We start from the raw sequence: 18,638 nt of genomic DNA, 5'->3' as shown, positions 1-18,638 counted from the left end.
GAATTCCAAGGAGTAGCAACATTCCATGCTACCGATTCAGAGCAAGCAGTGACTTCCCCCATGTCTTTTTCAATAACAGACTATGGACTTTTCCTCTAGGAACTTGTCCAAACCTTTCTTAAAACCAGGTACGCTATCTGCTCTTACCACAACCTCTGGCAATGCATTCCAGAGCTTAACTATTCTCTGAATGAAAAAATATTTATTCCTATTGGTTTTAAAAGTATTTCCCTGTAAGTTCATCGAGTGTCCCCCTAGTCTTTGTCATTTTTGACGGAGTGAAAAATCGATCCACTTGTACCCGTTCTATTCCATTCAGGATTTTGTAGACTTCAATCATATCTCCTCTCAGCCGTCTCTTTTCCAAGCTGAAGAGCCCTAACCGTTTTAGTCTTTCCTCATATGAGAGGAGTTCCATCCCCTATATCATCTTGGTCGCTCCTCTGGTTTTTGAGATTTTGGCAAGTTTTTGTGGAGTTCCGATGACTCTGTAATAGAAAAAGTAGATGGACTGAAGAATTGATGCATATCTATTGTTTTTAAAGATCTGTGTCCATACAGACCACGTGTCATGATTGATATCTAGGTTCAAGTCATTGTTCCAAGCTATTTCAGTTGGACGTGTTCCCATGTTTTTCGATTGCTGTAAATGTTTGTACTATTTAGAAGCAATACTTTAGTCATTTGTAAACCTTTTACTTAATGTAAGTAAGTCAGAAGTATGATGTACGGTAGTTTCTTAAAGATAGAATAAGTCGCTTTTATGCAATGTTGTAGCTGTAACCATTGAAATTAATTAGTGAGTGGTAATCTAAATTTTTTATGTAAATCTGAAAAGGATTTCCATTGGTTCAGGTGTATCAATTGACTTATTTGCCAAATGTTACAGTCTTGCCATATTTGCCAGCTGATTAATTTTGCTTGAGCTTTTAGCCTGTCATTTCTTCCATATAGGTGTCATGGTAGCATCAACTCATTTAATTTTTGAAGCTTTATCCATGGTGACCAAGGCAAGTTTTGTGGAGGATATTATTGGGTTAATTACACCACTGCCCGTTTGTTGCATGTTAACACAATAGCAAACATGTTAACATAAAAAACTTTCCATAACGCTTATTGTCAACAAGAACCAACACTAGTAATCTGCCTTTCCTCCATGTATCCGAGTGCACCTTTGCAGCATGCCCAGATCCAATCAGCACCAGTGGAAGGGGAATCTAAATTTGGATCCCCTGTGGCAAAATCCAGCACTCTGGAACTGGCGCTACGGTACATTTTTATTTTTCATAACATAACATAACTTTAGTCTTCTATACCGCCACAATCAGACGGTTTCTAGGCGGTTTACACCGAACAGAGCTGGACAACCAGCGAAATACAAAATACAAATAGCAAAAGTACAACATAGTTCTTAAAAATAGTCGGAGTAAAATGATTGTAATTAGTATAACTTCTCTTTAGGAAATTAATCTATCAAACAATGCAGTCTTGATTTTTTCCCGAAATGCGCCATAGGTCAGCCTGGCTCCATTGATGTAATTACCTAACCAGGACTGCTGTTTACCTGCTTGAAACATAAAAGTCTTATCCAAAAAGGACCTGTATTTACAACCAGTGATCTTTGGATAGGCAAATAAATTATAGCACGAAATGAGACAAAAGATAGGTAGGGGCTAATCCCCAAACTAACTTGAAGCAAATACAAGAGAACTTAAATATTACTCGTGCCTCCATCAACAGCCCAAATATCAGATGGATATAGATTGTTCTGGGTTCTTCTATATTAAAGTATTAGACAGAAATACAGCCGTCTATGGATTAGAATTCCCTGCAGTGTCTATTCTACGTAGAGCCGGAAGCCATGAAGCTTTTTTTTTTTTGTTTGCTTATTTATGGTTATCAATTTTCATTGTACTTTATTGAGTTTTCTTTTTTTTTATTGTATTGTAAACTACTTTGCTGGCTTCTGAAAAGCAATATATCCAGAATCTAATAAAGAATAAACCATTTTTTTATGTAAAAAAAAAAAAAAAAAAAAAAAAAAAAGCAAACATGCTAAACAAATACCTTCTGTTCTGTGTTCACGGAAGAAAATCCTGGAGAAGGACCGAGATTGTCTGGCAAAGTAACACGAGAAAATGAAGTAGATTCTGTGCCGTTCATGGAGAAAAGTATTTATGAACAACTTGAAAAACTGAAGGTGGACAAAGCGATGAGATCGGACGAGATCCATCCCAGGATACTGAGGGAGCTCAGAGAGGTTCTGGGGTTCCTATTAAAGACTTGTTCAACAAATCTCTGGAGATGAGAGTGGTTCCTGGGGATTGGAGAAGAGCAGATGTGGTATCTATTCACAAAAGTGGTCACAGTGATGAAGCAGGCCGGTAAGCCTCATTACAGTTATTGGAAAAATAATGGAAGTGTTGCTGGAAGAACGAATAATGAACTTCCTAGAATCTAATGGGTTGCAAGATCTGAGGCAACATGGCTTTACTAAAGGTAAATTGTGCCAAATGAACCTGGTTAAATTTTTTGATTGGGTGACAAGAGAATTGGATCAAGGACATAGCTAGGTGTAATTTACTTTGATTTCAGCAAAGCCTTTGATACAGTTCCTCATAGGAGGCCCTTGAACAAACTTGATGAGCTGAAGTTAGAACCCTAAGTGGTGAAATGGATTAGAAACTGGTTGACGTAGGGTGGTGGTTAATAGAATTCGCTTGGAGGAAGGAAAGATGAGTAGTGGAGTCCCTCAGGGTTCGGTGTTGGGGCCGATGCTGTTCAATATGTTTATAAGTGACATTGCTGAAGGGTTAGAAGAAAAGATTTGCCTTTTTACAGATGATACCAAGATTTGTAACAGAGTAGACCCCGAGGAGGGAGTGGAAAACAAGAAAAAAGATCTGCAAAAGTTAGAGGAATGGTCTAAAATCTGGCAACTAAAATTCAATGCAAAGAAATGCAGAGTAATGCATTTGGGGATTAGTGATCGGAAGGAGCCGTATATGCTGGGAGGTAAGAGGCTGATAGGCACGGATGGGGAGAGGGACTTTGGTGTGATAGTGTCTGAAGATCTAAAGGCAAATAAACAGTGTGACAAAGTGGTGGCTGTTGCCAGAAGGATGCTAAGTTGTATAAAGAGAGGCGTAACCAGTAGAAGAAAGGTATTAATGCCCCTGTACAGGTTGTTAGTGAGGCCCCACTTGGAATATTGTGTTTAGTTTTGGAGACCAAATCTGGCAAGGACATAAGAAGACATGAAGCAGTCCAGAGGAGGGTGATGAAAATGGTACGAGGTTTGCAACAAAATATGTATGAGGAGAGAATGAAAGCCCAGAATATGTATACCCTAGAGGAAAGGAGGGACAGGGGAGATATGATTCAGACATTCAAATACTTCAAAGGTATTAACATAGAACAAAATCTTTTCCAGAGAAAGAAAAATGGTAAAACCAGAGGAAATAATTTTAAGATTGAGGGGTGGTAGACTCAAGAGTAATATAAGGAAATTCTACTTTATGGAGAGGGTGGTAGATGCCTGGAATGCACTCCTGAGGGAGGTGGTAGAGAGGAAAACGGTGACAAAGATTTTGTTTGAGTTCCAAGCAATTAATAAGCATAAGTTCGGTTTTGGAATTGTTAAGCTTCTAACCAGAAGAGAGAGAGTAGCATTTTATAGTATTTAGTAAAGCAGGGATGGAATCGGGTGTTAATAGAATATCATTAGCATATGCAGATAATTTAATGGATGTTGCCTTGATGTCAATAATAATAATAACTTTACTCTTGTATACTGCCAAACCACACAGTTTTAGGCGGTTCACAAAAAAGAAGATTGAACAATCAGTGAAAATACAGATGTAGGAGATCCAAGATGGCTGCCAAATAGACGCGCTGGTAACACACATTGGTACTGCACTGTGCTCCAGTAGTTAGCTTGTATGTTTAGGTAGCCTAGTGCTGCCAGAAAATTTTTCTTCTTACCTTGATGCTGAAAAGGAGAGGCAGGAGTGCTGCTGGTGCCTCGTGGTGCACCGGAGGGCTGACTTTCAGCAACATAGAGGAGCTAGTTCAGAGGATGCAGGGAGTAGCCGCGATGACGTCGGGGGTAAGCCTGCTGAGGATGCTGGATTCCAGCGAGACTGGAGATGTTCTTCTTGGGCCAGATACCACTCTCAGCCCCGACGTGAGAGCTCCACCTCCACAGTCCCAGATCACCAGCTCTCCTAGGGGTGAGGAAACCCCGCAGATAGGGGCGGTCCTTCCTCCAGAGGCAGACAGCATTTCATTGGGGAGTTTGGTTGCAGAGTTCCCTATACTGGGAATATCTGAAGAAGAATCTGGGGCAATTTCAGCTATGGAAGGTGGTCAGATCCAGAAGGAGCAAAGCCAAGGAACTTCTGTGGATAGTGAGCACATTTATACATTACAACAAGTTTTCTTTTGGCAAAGGCCCCCTGAGGTGACCTTGGAATACCTTTGGGACCTGGTAGCTAATTTTGTAAAGGTAATTTTCTTCCCACTTCTACCTCTAACCCTCTGTTGTAGTTCCTTCCTATTTCTCCTACTGTAAACCGCGTCGAGCTCTACGAACGTGGAGATGATGCGGTATACAAACCTAAGGATTAGATTAGATTAGATTAATTAATCCCAATTTCCAACATTCTGAAGAGCTGAAAGAGTTAAAAAAGGATATGATTGTCTCTAAAAACTCAGTTTAGAAATTTGAACATAATATGACTTCCTTTAAATAACTACAAGATTCCTTAGTAAAAGTAGAAACACTTGAAAATAATTCATGTAATAATAACCTGAGTCTTATTAACTTTCCTAGGTTAACAAGGGTAACCCCTAGGGAAATGCTTAGGAGATACCTGTTAGAAATTTTGGAAGTCCCAGAAGAAAATTTACCTCCTTTCTCCTAAGTGTACTGTTTACCTGATAGAACTCTACCTCAACAAGTAAAAAATACTGATCAAGAAGTTAGGAACATCTCTGAGATTCTGGAGACATCAGATAGGGAAGTAGCAACTCCTGCTACACTAATTTTAATGGAGCTCTTCCAATTGATAAAGTATGGATATTGAGACTTTTCTTTAAAAACAAACAGAAAGAGTTTCTTGGTAATAAAATTCAAATGTTTCCTGATCTTTCAAGAGAAACACAAAAACACCATCATGTGATTCTTTTCTTGAGACCAGGGGTCACTTAATTAGGGGATACATTCTATCTAAGGCACCCTTGTAAGTGTATTGTTTACCACCGTTCAATTAAATATGTATTCTTTGAACCTCAACAATTAACTGCTTTTTTGGCTTTGTCTTGTATGAACAGAGATAAATCTTGAGCTCTATAGGTTAAATTTGGTAGTCCAGTTTCAGCTTTGTATTCTATAGCATATCTTAGATCTTTTGTCTCACTTGTAAGAACCTCTTGGATCCATAATAGAGGACTTGAGCTAATTTGACCATTGTTATTTCTTTATTTTCTATGCTTTGTTTAAAGTGTGTATCTATTATATTATGTAATGTATAAATTACTGGTTAAATATGCTTTCAGTACAAGTTATGCTTTGTATTTAGATTGAAAATTAACAATAAAAAAAAGAAAATACAGATATAAAGAAGTACAAGCAATAAAGCAGAGATATCAAGTAACAAATTTATCAAATAGACATGTCTTCAACAGATTCCTGAATGAATCATATGTGGAATGATGCACCCAACCAGGCATTCATTTTGCCTGCCTGAAATGCAAAGGTTCTAGCCCAAAATCTTTTGTATCGACAGGATTTTAATGTTGGGTAAACAAAAAATTGAGGGCATCGAGTTAATCTAACGGACCTGTGGAACTCAGAATAAGAGGAAAGGTAAATTGGAGCCAGAACAGATGAAAGCAAATTTGAACAAAACTCTTGCCTCAATTGACAATCAATTCAACTGTCGGCAATAAGGGGTAATATGCTCATGTTTTTTCAAACCGAAAATCAGCCTCAATCTTTTGAAAATCTTCTTGTAAGATCCCAAATAGATTATTCCCCTCTTCTATTAAACTGTGCTAGCAGTTTTTAGCATGGTGAGCCATGCTGAATGGCCCGCGCTGCTCCCGACACTCATAGAGTTCCTATGAGCGTTGGGAGCAGCGCGGGCCATTCAGCGTGGCTCTCTGCGCTAAAAACTGCTAGCGCAGTTTAATAGAAGAGGGAGTATGTTACAATAGTCCAGTATAGACAAAATTGAAGACTGTACTAGAGGTCTGCATGGGAATGGGGATTGCGGGAATCCTGCGGGTCCTGCGGGGGTCCCGCGGGAATCCCCCCTAACACATGGGTCTCCCACGGGGATACCCCTCTGGCCCACGGGATTCCCACGGAGATCCCCCTCTAGCCAACGGGACTCCCACGGGGATGGAAGGCTTTGGAAGCAGGGTTCGTCCATATAATATAATGGACACGTCAGCCTTAGTAAAAGAGGGGGTTTATAAGTTAATTACCTGAACAGAAAGAGTTCCACCAAAGAGATTCCACAAGGAAAACAACAGCGCAAACACAAAAGAAACTGTGGAATTGATGATCCGTTCAGAAGTAATTGCTGCTTTTTATGGGGACGGGCGGGGATGGAGGTAATTCCTTGCGGGGATGGGTGGGGACGGAGAGGATCCTGGCGGGGACGGGCAGGGATGAGTGGGATTTCTGTCCCCGCGCAACTCTCTAGACTGTACTAACAATGGCAAGTCAAATTATTTTTTAATGGTCCGTAACTTCCGCTAAACAAAGAAGCACTTTTTGACTAATAAGTCAATATGCTCGTCCAGAGTCAGATAGTGATCTAATGGAACTCCCACAATTTTAATAGAGGCAATTATTGGGTAATCTTGGCCATTAATATGAAGAATCGTATCTTTTATATCATCATTAGGACAAGCAAGAAAAAATTTAGTTTTTTCTGGATTAAGGGCTCCTTTTACTAAGGTGCGCTAGTGTTTTTAGCGCACGCAGGAAATTACCGCGCGCTACGCTTCTAGAACTAACGCCAGCTCAATGCTGGCGTTAAGGTCTAGCGTGTGTGGCAGTGTAGCACGTGCTATTCCGTGCGTTAAAGCCCTAACGCAGCTTAGCAAAAGGAGCCCTAAGTTTTAATTTAAAGTCAATTGTCCATTGTTCAATCTGGTTCAAAATTGCTGACATTTGATTTTTTATACCTGCTGTGAATGGCATAATTGGAATCATTATAGTAATGTCATCTGCATAGATATATAATTTTACATTTAAACTATGCAATAAATTTCCCAGTGAAGTAAGATAAATGTTAAACAGAGTCGGTGACAGCGGCGAGCCTTGCGGCACTCCATATGGATTGCTCCAAAAGTGTGAATACTTTCCATCACTGTGAACTTGATAAGATCTTTTTTTCAAGAAGCCCGGAAACCACACCCAAACAGTCCCCGAAATTCCTTTCGAATCCAGCCAAATCCAGTAATCTCTTCATTTAATCTGATCGCAATTAGAAGAGGTTGAAAAAAATGTTAAATAATAGAGGAGATAAGGGTCTATTGCTTCTGCTAGTGTCTAGTGTCTCTGATAGGCTGAAGTCAGAGGGAGATCCATTAACTTGTGTACATAAATGTACATGTGTTTCACTTTACAACTTGAATTTTAGTTTTAGGAGAAGAATATAGCACCGAAACCATGGAGATGAACTTTTTAGCACAACAAAGAAAAATGGGGAGACCCAATAATCCATAGTGAAAACAATCCACCGATAAAAACAGAAAACTGTGGATACATATAAAAACATGAAAATTAAATTAAAAAAGTACAGTGATAAAAAATACAGTGATTAATTGTTTATTCATTTCAATAGTTACTTTAAGCCAACGACCCAGGCTATCAGAAGATATTACCTTACTCTAATGTAGTGCCTATTTTTTAAAATCAGTGTCAAACACCATTTTTTTTTTTTTAAACTGCAGTTGATAATAATAATAATTTATTTTCTTGTATACCGCCCAACCAGTAGTTCTGGGTGGTTTACAACAGGAAAATACTGAGACATTTGAGTAACAAGGAGGGTGAAAAAGATGTACTTTTAGGGCTTCTTTTATCGCACGTGACTTTTTAGCATGTGCTAACCCCCGCGCTAGCCGAAAAACTACCGCCTGCTCATAAGGAGGCGGTAGTGGCTAGCAGTTTAGCACGTGCTATTACACGCGTTAAACTGCTAACGCGGCTTTGTAAAAGGAGCCCTTAATTTAGCTGAATTTAGCTTAAGTGTGTTTCTTGAAGTAATATTACATCAGGGGCAGAGTTATTAAGATAAGACAATATTTTCTGCTGCTTAGTTGGATTGTTAAAACCCTTGACATTCAGTGAGATTAATGTAAAAGACATTATGTGGTTATAAGTAAAGGATATGATTGTGAGCTCAACAATATTAGTATTCAATATAATATTGAAACATCTGGGCAGATGTTTAGTGATGGTACTATAAGAATTATATTACAAATTTTATAGCTGCAAATAAGGTACACATGTGATGAAGAAGCCACATGTAAAACATTGTGGGACAACAGCAGTGCTGAGAAAGGGCAGCATATAAAAAATCTCCTACACCTCCAACCTATAACATTTGCATTCACACTCCGTCACCATCCATTACCCTATACCCTTTAATAAATCAATTACTACACAACACATTACTTGTGGCATAAAGTTTGGCCGCAGCATTTATTTTCAACCTTTAACATAGTTAACAATCATAATCAACTTCAATAATATTTTACACAATCCAATGCGGCTATCTCAACCCCCTTTTCCCTCCTCCCCATGAGCTATTCGGTCATAAAACTAGCTCATACATTCTTGGCAAACCTTGCCAGTTCATCAAATTATGACCCATGGTAACATTAGGTCATGACTCCCACTCGTGGCCGTAATGCTCACGAGTGCCCCCCCCCTTTTACGATCCCCCAAATTGTACATGAATTCCATACCGTAGCTGCATAACCTTTCTCCACAATTCCCCAAATTCCGTACCCACACATACCCCAGCTGCGACCAGCCCACCCCACCACCCACTCCACCCCTCTTCCTCTTCTGCCCTCCCACCCCTCTCCTCCATTATCACCCAAACCAAGGGGGATGGGTGGGCGGGCAACATCTCATCCGATCCTCTAATCCCAGCCGCCCATCCCGACTCGCTTCATAACCCAGTCTACAATCAGCCTGCTGAAGCATTCTCCAATCAAATCTTATACAACTCCGTCCAATCATATCCACTCACACAACACCACAACACCTTTCTCACCAATCAAAACCTTCGGCTAAATTTTTCTTCCTTATACCCTATCCTAATCCGTCTAATCACTCCCCCCTCCCTTTCCCTGTCACCATGATCTAATTCAGTGGTTCCCAACCCTGTCCTGGAGGACCACCAGGCCAATCAGGTTTTCAGGCTAGCCCTAATGAATATGTATGAGAGAGATTTGCATATAATGGAAGTGAGAGTGAAGTAAAAGGCTGCAATACTTTACCTCAGGCCCAATGTGATAATAAAAAAATCAAAAATCAAAACTCCAAAAAGATTACATTGTATATTCCAAAACAAATAATTTTTTTATTCTAATAATTAGTATTATAGCAGCATTTGTCAAATCAGAAATAAATCAGTTTGGACATATACAATGGAGAGAAAATACTTCACACCAACAGTGCCGGCATCTTTCTGTAAGCATGGCACAGTTTCTCTAAAGAGACTGCCAGAGCATGGGGATTTTATACAAAAAGTATCTCTTTTCTCAAATTCTTCCCTTGGCTGGGAATATGCATTACCCTATTGGATAAACCAAATGCCTATCTAACTCCCTCTCCTAGTCCACACCTCCATTCTTCCCTGGGGGGCTCTGGACAGGCATAGCGTCTAGAACTTTCTTCTTCTTGAAGTTTCCATTCTTCACACGGGTACAGCATGAAGTTATCAGTTCTTAGGTTCCCAGATGGAGTGTTTTTTTCTAACTTGCATTTTCCTTTCAGCACTGTTCATTGTCTTTTCCAGCACTGGTTAGTGTCTTTGGGAGATTTCACAGCAAGAAATCTACACACTCACATGCCACACATTAGCATCTCAGCATCTGAACTGAAACTAGTTTGCACAAGCCCGTGACTAACAACTTCAGCAAAATGTAGGAATAGGTCTCACAACCTGTAAAAGTCTCCCACAGGCTCCTGTCATCCATCTCAAGAGGCATGCAAATCTGCTCGTTCATATTCATTAGGACTATCCTGAAAACCCGATTGGCCTGGTGGTCCTCCAGGACAGGGTTGGGAACCACTGATCTAACTTACAACTTCCTGGTGACAGGGTTCAGCAAATGTTATTACCCACAAGTTCAACCCGGTGGGTCAATTATGCTGATGTTTGTCATATCAATAAGTACTAAAGATTGAATGTATTACAATAATTATAAGTAAGCTGCATAAACAAAATTAACACTGTGCATTGCTAGTGGCAACAATAAGGATTAATCTATAACAATCCTGTAAACTGCTTATTATAGTTAATGTTGATTTACAATTTTTTAAACGAGTCTGCCCTATATATTGATACCAGAATAGACTAGGAAAATATTGTAAGATGGGTCATAAACAATACATCTGTTCAATAATGGGCATAATATAGAAGTAGAATTTGATTACTTTTTTCCACTTTAATAATAATAATAATAATTTTATTTCTTATATACCGCTGTACCGTGAGGTTCTAAGCGGTTTACAGTAGAAACAGAAGAAATGCAATAAGTAAGATTAATTAAGATGAAGAGAAAGTACTTAGAGTTCCCTGACTGTCCCAAAGGCTCACATTCTTGCTAAAGTACTTGAGAAAAATAAATTAGTTAGGTTATAAACATAGAGTAGAAGAAGTATAGCTGGAGTTTTGCTAAATGTTATACCCTATATACCCTATACCCCTTTAGCTTGCTGTGGAGAGGCTTGTAGTTACATGTGGATGTTTTGGGAGGGCTGTGGTACAGCTTGAGGTTTACCTAGAGTAATGATGTTAGACAGACAGTATTCTGGCACAGGACTCATGTTGTCATGGTCCAGGCAGAGTAAATATTGATATGCAGCTCATATCAGTGATGAGAGCATTGGTGAGAGGAAGTGTTTAGCTCAAGATCACAGCGATTCAGAGGTAATCAGTTTTGCTAGTCTAATTGGGGGAGAGGAGGGGGGCAGGGGAAGGAAGGTTATCAGTGCTGTATCTTTTGAGCTAATAGGACACATTAGGGTCTCCCAGAATCAGTTTCTGCATGGGTACAGTGCTTCATTCTTGAGTGTCCATGTAATGAGCATACACTAGGACTTTTATGTTATCTGGTACGATTATATTCTATTATTGCATTTGTAAACTACTGTGAAGAATAAAGGCTAGTTTGGCAGTATATACACTTTAATAGATATAGGCTGGATGGAAGGATACATAAGAAATTGGGTATTTTTCAATTCTCAATTTGAGTGTAGTTCTTAGATATAATTATGGGGGGGGGGTGTGATAATCTTTTTGTCATAGGTTATAATTGGAGGAGTGTGTGGCGCAGTGGTTGGAGCTACAGCCTTGGCACCCTGGAGTTGTGGGTTCAAACCCCTGCACTACTCCTTGTGACCCTGGGCAAGTTACTCAGTCCTCCATAGCCTCAGGTACGTTAGCTAGATTGTGAGCCCACCAGGACAGATAGATGTGCAATTGTCCCAACTAGGGATAAAATTTTTTAGTTACGCAGATGACTTCACGATCATTATCTCATTCACTAACTCTCTCTCCGAAGCTACTCCTATGGCAACAGAAGTACTAAATGTGATGGAACAATGGATGTCTGAATTTAGACTGAAGCTAAACTCAGAAAAAAACAAAATTATTCGTAGCCTCGCCATACCCACTAGATACTAAAACATCGCTGCACATCAACAAACTTAGTTACCCTATCCAATCTACTATGAAGGTATTGGCCTAACCATGAAACAGTGTTCCCGCTAAGCTGCGCTGGGGTGCGCTGGCGCACAAAATATTACCTCGCAGCGCACAAGTTTCTCGTCACAGCGCACACAGTGTAGAGCACAGTTCTTCAACCGCCGGTCCGCAAACAAAATCTTGCCGGTCCGCGAAGGATTCGGTCCCCGCCGCAACGAAAGGCCGGCGTCAGCTGACTTGCAACTTCCTGTTGTAGTCGCTGTGCCGGGACTCCTGCCTTCGCCGGGACTCCTGCCTTCCACCGCGTTTGCCTCCTGCCTTGTCTCCGCACCTCCAGACCAGCAGCGGCAGCTGTGTATGCTTTTAACTTCGGCACAGAGCTGCCCCTAATCAATAGTTTAGCGCGGTTTCATAAGGCAGCCTCGGGGCCTTTGCTAGGCCGGCCCACATCGCATCATCGAAGCGGGCCGGCTATCAAAGGCCCCGAGGCTGCCTCATGAAACCGCGCTAAACTATTGATTAGGGGCAGCTCTGTGCCGAAGTTAAAAGCATACAGAGCTGCCGCTGCTGGTCTGAACTCTTGGGCCGCTGAAGGAGGGCAAAAAGCAGCTGTCCTGGAGGTTTCCCTTCCTCTCGCCTTTACAGGTTCCTTTTTTCCACCTTTTTTTTTTTTCCTTCAAACGGCAACGGGCCCCAGCATCGACATCAATCAAGTAAGTTCCACTGTCAATCAAGCGGTTCTGCTCGGCCAAAGCTTCCCCTGTGACATGAGCCACCCTCAGGGGAAAGAAAGTGACCCACAAAGGTGAGGGGAAGGGGGGCAGATGATGGAAGTTGGGGGGGGGGGGGAGAGAGAGAGAGAGAGAGAAGGGGCAGATGATGGAATGGAGGAGATGAGAGAGAGAGAGAAGGGGACAGATGATGGAAGTGAGAAGAAGGGAGAGAGAGCAGAAGGCAGATGGATGTCAGTTGAGAAGGGAGAGCAGATGCTGAATGGAAGTGGGGAAAGAACACATACTGGATGGAAGGAGGAGATAAATAAAGGGGGAAGAAAATAGTAAGATAATGGAGGGGTGAGGGAAAGGGGTGACAAGCTGTGTGTAGACACAGTGAAAAGAGGGAAACGGGACTAAATAGTAAGAAAGAATTTAATTTAGATGGAGGCAGAAAATAGAGAAGGAAGACCAGAGAAGAAAAGGGAAGAGAGAGCAGAGAATGATCAGATCTGAGTGGAGGAAATGAGAAGAGAGATATGCTAAAAACCACAGGGGGGAGGGAAGGATAGAGATGCAGTTATTTTGAAGCTACACTGTTAAGTTAATATGCTGTTGGTAGAGTTGCAGTGGCATCCTAAACATATTTCTGGCAAGCCAACTGTATATGGTGACATTATTAGAAGATGACTGTGTGAAACTTTAGGGAACTTGGATGCCAATCAGTTTTTGGAAGCCAAAGGAAAACATACATTTTTTGTATGCTATACTGTATGTTTGGCTCGTTTCTACTTCAGTTTTGTTCTTGCCTTTTCGTTTTGTCTTCCTTCCACCATCTCTTATCTGCCTTCCTTATCATCCTTTTCAATGTGATTTGGCAGCTCCTGTCAATCATAGGCTGGCTGTGCAAGATTGCTAATTCTAGATGCCTGGGTGACCTAATGCCTGTGCATGTGATTTTCTGTTTTTGTGTTTAAAACATTTTGCTGAAAGCACAACAGTGCAAAAGAGTAAAACAGATTTTATGCTGTTTATTCTAGGAATAAGCAGTGGGCTTTCCTAAGTCCATCTTAATAATGTCATGCAGATTTTTTAAGGAAATTATCCAAATCTTTTTTTAATTACATGTTGAATGAAAAATATTTTCCCAGGTTTGTTTTAAATCTACTACTTAAAAGCTTTATTGCATGCCCCTTTACTCCTAGTATATATTTATTTTTATTTTTTATTTTTTAGTATATATATATTTATCTTTTGGCATGGCCCATCAGTTATAGCATTTGCTACATGATGGGCCATGCCAAAAGATAAATGTAGCATTTGCTACATGAATTGATTTTTTGTCACGTATGGTTAAGGGGCTGGAGGAGTTGCCGTACAGCGAAAGATTAGAGAAACTGGGCCTCTTCTCCCTTGAGCAGAGGAGATTGAGAGGGGACATGATAGAAACATTCAAGGTACTGAAGGGAATAGACTTAGTAGCTAAGGCAGGGAGAACGAGAGGGCACTCTCTAAAGTTGAAAGGGGATAGATTCCATACAAACGTAAGGAAGTTCTGTGGTAGAAAGCAACATATTTATTTGGCTCATAACTTGCTGGCGCCCGATATTTTTAGCTCACAGTGAAAAAAGTTTGCTCACAACACCCGCCCGCTTAGAGGGAACACTGGTTAGAAAGGGTTTTTTACTCTCTGGAAGCTTCGGTCCATTAGAGCATATTTTGATGCTTCATCATTCAGAATTTCGGTACAATCCCTTATACTAAGTCAACTTGACTACTGCAATATCGCCTATCTGGCAATTACCCAGAAGAACTTGCAACGATTACAACTGGTGCAAAATGCGGCGGTCAGGCTGATTTTTGGGCTGAAGAAGTTCGATCACGTAACTCCTTCCTATCAACTGGTTGCCGATGGAGGCACGTGTGAAGTTTAAGTTTGGTTGTTTTTGCTTTAAGGTACTTTTTGGCCTAGCCTCCAGATATATATCTGATCTTTTCTCTTTTTCAACCAATCAACATATGAGAAGCTGAAACGTGAATTTCGTTTCCCCACCGGTTAGAGGATGTAAATTTAAAAGACATCATCAACATCTCTTCTCATATCAGGCAGCATTATGGGGTAAAGATCTGAAACAATAACTCATTCTTGCGAATACCTATGGGGAATTAAGGAAACACCTAAAAACATATCTGTTCCTAAAGTACGTAAGCAGCTGTACTGCACAATCTTTCCCCACAACTGATCGTTAAACTTCAACTCTGTTAGTACTAATCAATCTGTAACATTTTTAATCATTGTAAACTGAATAGAACATCACGGTCCTGCAGTATATAAACTGTTATTATTATTATTCTGATGCGAACAAACGGTGTCAGGTCAAAAGCGCGCTGGGACAAAGGCGCGCCCAGACAATTGAGCGCAGCGCGAAGGCACGTGCCGCTCTAAATTACTGTTTTTAGGGCTCTGACGGGGGGCGTGGGGGGGACCCCCCCACTTTACTTAATAGACATCGCGCCGCGTTGTGGGGGCGTTGTGGGGGGCTTGGGGGGTTGTAACCCCCTACATTTTACTGAAAACTTAACTTTTTCCCTGTTTTTAGGGAAAAAGTTAAGTTTACAGTAAAATGTGGAAGGTTACAACCCCCCATAACGCCGGCGCGATGTCTATTAAGTAAAGTGGGAGGGTTCTCCCACAATGCCCCCCCGTCGGAGCCCTAAAAACAGTAATTTAGAGCGGCGTGCGCCTCCGCACTGCGCTCAATTGTCCGGGCGCACCTTTGTCTTTCGCGCCGTTGTCTATGAACCGAACAAACTGCTGAGCTGAAATACCCAAATACAATCCTTTCATCCTATTTTTTTTATATCCATTCCATTCACAATTTTCACCAATTGCTATATATGTACCCCCCACCTCAAATCCACTGCATTCATGTTTGCCACTACCAAATCCCCCCTTTTTTTTTCCTTAGGAACCTTTCAGTCATGGCGCCACAGCCTACTCTCCACAGTTGCCAGCGCATGTCCGCATGCCTTATCCACTGAAACCTGCTCCCTCCTTCCATCCATCATGTCCACACTTGCCGGCCTGTTTCCTACCACCCGGACAAAAATTATTGTCGGCGTGAAACCCAGTCTACGGCTGACAGTAACACCTCTGCTGAACACAGTCACTCTCTTTCCCATCTTGGACTGCTTCTTCTTCACTGGCTTCTTCACCTGTTTCTCTACTTTTGAGTCTGAAGAGGAGGAAGATGGGTCTGTGGCTCTCTTTTCTTCTTTTCCTCCTCCTCTCTCTCCTGCTTCCACCGCATGCGCAGCAAACCGCCACAGGTTCCACTGCCGTACGCGTCACAAACCTCTACTGCGCATGTCTGCAACGGAGCTACGGATCATGGATGCAGGGATCACAAAGTTTGAACTGCGCATGTGTGGTAAGGGTTTTATTATAGTGGATTTGTTGAAAATTTATAAATTAAAAAAAAAAAAAAGATTGTCATATACAATCACATCTAAGTCCCGCTCTTCTGTTATGCACATAATTTCTTCACTCCCTAAACTGTACCGTTTCCTCTGGTTTTTGCAGTCCAAATGCTTGACCTTGAATTTCTTAGCATTAAATTTTAGCTGCCAAATTTCAGACCATTTTTCAAGCTTCGCTAGATCTTACTTCATGTTATTCACATCATCCGGCATGTCTACTCTATTGGTATTATCTGCAAAGAGGCAAATCTTACCCGACAAACCTTCAGCAATATCGTTTAAAAAATGTTAAAAAGAACAGGCCCAAGAAAAGAACCTTGAGGCACACCACTAGCAACATCCCTTTCCTCAGAGCGATCTCCATTGATCATTACCCTTTGTTGCCTTCCATTCAATTAGTTTTTGACCCATCCAATTGTTAATCACAGTCATTAATGTATTCTGATCTTGCTCAGATTCACTACTGTTTTTCTCATAGGGGAAAACATGGAATATTGTCTGCATATATCCTATAATCAACACCCGTTGAACGAAACATTTTTCCTAGTGTTGTCAAATAGATGTTAAATAATAATAATTTATTGTTTATATACCGCCAAAGCCAAAGTAGTTCGAGGCGGTTTACAATAAAGAAGAGCTGGACATTCAGAGAAAAAAACCAATGAAGTCTTTGAGTACATGAATATTTGTACAGAGTAAGGTTACATTGTAGGGGCGGGTTTACAATAAGAAGTGGGTCGAGGTGGTTTATGAAAAAAAGGGCTGGTCATACAGCGTGGGGTAAGCAGTGAAGACTTTATGCATCCTTGGACACAAATCGGTTGAACAGGTTAGTCTTAACTAGTTTTCTGAAGTTGAGGTAAGATGAGGAGTGCTTGATGCTGCTGCTTAGCCAGTCGTTTAACACTTCCAGAGGCTACAAATGCTGAATCATTCTTGGTTTGCTTCCCCGAAGCCATTCTGAGCCCTTACCCTTTATTAAAGCAAATTGAAAAGATCTTTTGTGTGACTTATTTCACTTTCAAGGTCTGTCAAGCAGATAAGGCCAACCCTTGATGCACACCTTTCCAAACTATGATTTTATCGGACACTGAAAGCCCCCGCACCCGAATGCTAAATGAGATCCTAAGAGGTAGGAAGAGAACCAAGGCAGGACTTCACCGCCAAGTCCAAGTTTTGACAACTTCAATAATTGGAGCTCCAGATTAATGGTGTTGAATGCATCAGAAACATTTAGTGATACGACACAGTGTGATACATGTTGATGAAATCCTTCCCTTAAAGTCTCAACGACAGAAGTCAACAGTGATTCCACATTATGTTCTTTCCTGAAACAAAACTGCTGAAGATCCAAACAACCTAGTGTATAGACATACTCTTCCAATTGTATCAAAACCAACTTCTCCAGCACCTTCCCAAGGAAATGTACTATAGAAATAGGGTTGATAACTCATCATTAGATCGAGATCTAATCCTTTCCTTTTTAGGATCCGATTGACAGTGGATTGCTTACAATCCTTGGGCACATTGCCCTGCAAAAGCGATTTCTTAATAACACCTGTAACAAATGGAACAATTTGATCTGCCAATGATCACGAGATATTCATATTACAAGGATCTAGAAATTATCTCATTTGGGTAGCTTTCAAGATCACCTTCTTCACTTCATCCAAATCAATTTCTCTAAAGATATCCCAAGTAAATCCAATCTCCAAACAAACTCATAATCCTCCCATGAAATATTGTTTGTAAGACTGCTTCGTTCCATTCTATTAGACAAATAATCAGCATAATCATCAACCTTCAGATTTATATCAATATTAGGAGCACTATCACCCTCAATCAGAACTCTTCATTTAGTGCCTCTTTGGACATTTAAATACCTATGAGGTATTGATATAGGACCAAATATTTTCCAGGGAAGGGAAAATGGCAAAACTAGAGGTCATAAATTGAGATTGTGAGGTGGTAGACTTAGGAGTAATGATAGGAATTTTCTTTTACATAGAGAGTGTAGTGGATGCCTGAAATGCCCACCCATGGAAAGTGGTAAAAAGGAAAATAGTGAAGGACTTCAATAAAGTGTGGGATAAACACAGAAGATCTCTAATTAGAAAATGAATGGTATATTATGAAGAACTAAGACTGATACTGGGCAGACTTGCACGGTCTATGTCCCATATATGGCAATTTGGTATGGGATGGGCTAGGGAGGACCTTGATGGGAACTCCAATAACTTAGAACATGAAGATGTTGCTGGGCAGACTTTATGGTATGCATCCACAGATGACAAGATGGTTAGATGGGCTGGAGTGAGCTTCGACAGTAATTCCAATAGTTGGAACCTAAGGACAGTACTGGGTGGACTTTTCAGTCTATGGCCCAGAAATATCAAAGAAAAAAAATGATTGTTTTATGCATTAATTGTGTATTTAAAGTGCCTTTTTTGTAGTGTTTATATCAATAAAGATTAATTTT

This window comes from Geotrypetes seraphini, chromosome 1 (assembly GCF_902459505.1).
Source record: "Geotrypetes seraphini chromosome 1, aGeoSer1.1, whole genome shotgun sequence".
In the NCBI taxonomy this organism is placed as follows: Eukaryota; Metazoa; Chordata; class Amphibia; order Gymnophiona; family Dermophiidae; genus Geotrypetes; species Geotrypetes seraphini.
The sequence above is the reverse complement of the archived record's forward strand: the minus strand, read 5'-3'. Positions refer to the sequence as shown.